The sequence below is a fragment of the Rana temporaria genome, chromosome 4, assembly GCF_905171775.1.
Source record: "Rana temporaria chromosome 4, aRanTem1.1, whole genome shotgun sequence".
NCBI classification, from domain to species: Eukaryota; Metazoa; Chordata; class Amphibia; order Anura; family Ranidae; genus Rana; species Rana temporaria.
In genome coordinates, this window is record NC_053492.1 from 9,318,710 (window position 1) to 9,322,888 (window position 4,179).

Below are 4,179 nucleotides of genomic sequence, written 5' to 3' on the forward strand. Positions count from 1 at the left end.
GCCCCGTCGCGTAAGCCGCGTCACGATTGGCGAAAGGAGCCGAACGACGATGCGCATGCGCAGTATAGCGCCGACTCGCCGTTCGGCTCCTTTCGCCAACCGTGACGCGGCTTACGCGACGGGGGAGAGCTCGTTTTTGGGCAAAACGTCAATCAACAGCATGTGAGGAACGCCCACTCTCGCGGGACTCGCAACCCGGATGCACGGGTGAATATGCTGTACTAAGGTATGTACAGCATGAAAAAAATAATAAGAGCCTTAATCGTGATGGAATGTGGGGGGGCAGTGGAATAAGAAAAAAGTTGTTTTTAAGGGGGAACCACCGCTTTAAGGAGGTAATTAAACTCACGTGGTGCCTTATTTGCATTAAATTAGCCTCAGAACCTGTGTAATTAATATGTGTTCTGTTTTAAAGGGATGAGTTGGCAACCCTAATCGGAACCCTGAGGCAGGGATAGGAACACCCAGTCCCGGAGTAATCAGAACGCGGAAGCCCTGGACCAAATCAGAATATAAAGGTAAGTACGGAGAAAAAAAAAAAACCTGCCGAAAGTATATGCCCTTACTATGCTGGCTCTAATGTTAAAAAATCGTTTTTAGGGTGAACCTCCACTTTAAACACACAGCACAAGATCACACTGTTTCTCAGGGCTGCAGTTCTTCTAATCTCCACAAGGTGGCGATTTCACCTTTTACCCAGACAGGAAATCTCTATGAAAGACAGGAAGTGATGTCAGCTATGGACAGGAAGTGATGTCAGCTAAAGGCAGGAAATGATGTTAGCTATAAATAGCAAGGTCCGTATGAGAGGTGAGTCGGGAGGAAGAAAGAGGACATTTGCTGGAAGTGGTAGCAGAGGAGGTAATGAGATTTATTTAAACCCAGTAACCCCGTCATGTCCGTCCTCTTCCTCCATAGTCACTGTGACGTCTTTTATCTCCAGCAGATGATGATACACACATATATAGTGTGGAAACCTAGATTAACCCCTTCAGGGTCAGAACATTTCCCCTCTTATGGGGCGGACACATTCTCTTCATTTTGGAGATAAATTCTAGTAATATGGTCCTCTAAACAAACATCACTGACAATAAATAGACAAGACAATGACCATCCTGACCATACATGGCCTACAAAGGGCAATTATTACACTACACAGGCAGCCAATGGGCAATCATTACAATATGCAGCCAACTAGGGTTGCCACCCTTTCTTGAAGTCAAACCCCAACACTTTAGCGGCACACATCCATTATTAATTTTTTTTATAGTATAAACTATACATATATTTTGCTATTAAATAACATTTCTAATCATATGAGTGAGTAACTTGTATATCGCTACTAGGGTTGTCCCGATACCAGTATCGGTATCGGGACCGATACTGAGCATTTGCGGGAGTACTTGTACTCCCGCAAATTCCCCCGATACCAGATCCGATACTACCCCCCGCCGCCGCATACCGCAACGCCCCCGCCGCCTAGTTAATCAGCGTGCGGGGAACGTTACAGCTTTCATTTGAATAGCTGTCTGTTACCCGCCGCGCCTAGACACTCCCCCTTGCTCGGGATTGGACGTGTGATCTGCACTTTGATAGACAGATCACCCGTCCAATCCCGAGCAAGGGGGAGTGTCTAGGCGCGGCGGGGAACAGACAGCTATTCAAATGAAAGCTGTAATGTTCCCCGCACGCTGATTAACTAGGCGGCGGCATCTAGGTATGGGGAGACATGGCTGCATATGTGGGGGGACATGGCTGCATATGTGGGGGGACATGGCTGCATGTGTGGGGGGACATGGCTGCATGTGTGGGGGGACATGGCTGCATGTGTGGGGGGACATGGCTGCATATGTGGGGGGACATGGCTGCATGTGTGGGGGGACATGGCTGCATGTGTGGGGGGACATGGCTGCATGTGTGGGGGGACATGGCTGCATGTGTGGGGGGACATGGCTACATATGGGGACACATTTAAAAAAAAGTATCGGTATTTGGTTTCGGGTAGTACATGGGAAAAAAGTATCGGTACTTGTACTCGGTCCTAAAAAAGCGGTATCGGGACAACCCTAATCGCTACAAATGCGAACTAAATCGCCTCGTATGAAGTTAATAACAAGGGTCCCCCTTTACATCAGAGTCCCCCTTTTACATCTGAACTTGCAAAGTTCCCCTTCTACATGTAAACTCACAGAATTTCCCTTTCACTGTAAGGGGGGACTCTGACATAAAGGATGCTCTGGGAACCATGATTTAAGGGGGAGCAATGAAAACTGATGTACAGAGAGGACTCTGATGTAAGGGGGATCACTGTGGCCCCCCAGATTTCAGTGGCGCCCCCCCACGGGACAAGTAATAAATCATTATGTTCCCTGTCACACACTGCACACAATTGTAATCGATAATTTGTAAACAGCAGCAGCATCTCTCATTTCAATGTCATTGCTGGTCCCCAGAGTTTGTGTTTTGGCGGGTGCACTGTGCTATGCCGATTTTCCCCGTTACTCATTATCTCACTAACATTACTCCTGCCAATGAGAGACACGGAATCGGCTGTGACCAGTGTGCTACATGAATGTGGCCCACCTCCCATCCTATGTCTTCTCCACCCATACAGCGGTGGGAGGACTTGATGTGTATGTGCAGAAGTAAAATGAGATTGCATGCAGAGTATATGACATAGCTGTAACGTTTTTATTTTTTTTAACACCACTGCAGATTCAAAAAAAAGAAAAGCTGTACCTGGCTGGCCGAGTCCGAGGGAGAAATTGGTGAGTGCCGGCAGATTGGACCCCATTTACAGATGTCACTCTCTCTGCTCTTCTGACTGCAAAAACTGCCACTCCTCTGAGAATCAATCCATGCAGGGCTGGGATAAGAAGTGGGCGAGGGGGGGTGGTTGCCCTGGGCGCAATGGTTTACTGTAGGGATAGGGCAACTCCCTTCTGTTACAAGGCTGACAGGGGAGTAGTGACATCAGCAGTGAATTCACCAAGTAAGTGACTGCTGCATATAGAATCACCTAAGGTTGCATATCATGAATGGGGGAGGGGGCACATCTTTGCGCTGGATGACCTTCCCCCGACACTGAACCCAGACATTTGACATTCCCCTTCTCTCCTCCCTCACTCTTCCCCTTCTCTCCTCCCACCATTAGTCTCTCTTACTCCACCTTCTCTCTACCTCCTCCTCCTTTACTCTCTCTTCCTCCACCCACTCTCCCCTTCTCTCTCCCTCCCTCCTCCCCTTCCTTCCTCCCATTCCCCCCTCTCCCTTCTCTTTCTCTTCCTTCTCCACCCTTTTAGTCTCTCCTTCTTTCACATCTCCCCACTCTCTTCCTCCCTCTTCCCCCCTTTTAGTCTCTCTCTCTCTCCTTCCACCTGCTCCCTCTCCCTCCCCCCTCTCTCTCCTCCCCCCTCTCTCTCCTCCCCCCTCTCTCTCCTCCCCCCTCTCTCCTCCCCCCTCTCTCTCCTCCCCCCTCTCTCCCCTCTCCCCTCTCTCTCCCCTCTCCCCTCTCTCTCCCCTCTCCCCTCTCTCTCCCCTCTCCCCTCTCCCCTCTCTCTCTCCTGCCCCCTCTCCTTTCTCCCCCTCTCTAAAAAATACTGGCCTAATACAGTTGCTTTTGATTGCAGGCACATGGCGATGTAAGGAACTAGGAGAGGAAAAAATGATAGTGTGTTTACATTATGCCCCCCTGACCATTTTTGTTACTGAACCCCCAGATCAGGCAGGTTAGATCTGGCCCTGCTGGGTGTCAGTGGGGCTGAACAATTCTGAGGTGGTAGGGCAGCTGGAGGACTTTTGGTCCTTGATAGGGTTGGTGGGCAGAAGGGCTCTAAAGGAGACGGGGGACTCTTGGCTATGATGATCTTGCCACCGGCCCTTTCCAGACCTCCTTACAGAACTCCTGCCAGGAAATGAAGGCAACCTTCACCTTCTTAACATCTCACTGGTCAAATAAAATGTTCTAGAATACCAAGTGGAATAAAGGACAATCCTTCACTTCTTGGCGGACACTCATTCTTATAAGAGGTCTGTTTGTGCAGCATTGCATAATAAGTGACCAGGGATTGGTGCCCCATATTTTCCCATGACACAGGGTCTGGCATTGCCCGGTGCTGGAATTCAGAGCCCCAGGAGGCCACTGCCACTCTCTCTATAATGTCCTGGATACTACAGTAT

At 49.4% G+C, this 4,179-nt stretch overlaps 1 long non-coding RNA gene across 1 annotated transcript in view; it reads left to right on the forward strand.

Moving 5' to 3' along the window:
- The first annotated feature begins 595 nt into the window (after positions 1–595).
- Positions 596–4,179, forward strand: part of LOC120935252 — a 5,775-nt gene continuing 2,191 nt past the window's right edge. The window contains exons 1-2 of the long non-coding RNA XR_005748379.1: positions 596–861; positions 2,716–2,768. This is a non-coding gene — a long non-coding RNA (uncharacterized LOC120935252). The remainder of the gene's footprint in view (positions 862–2,715; positions 2,769–4,179) is intronic.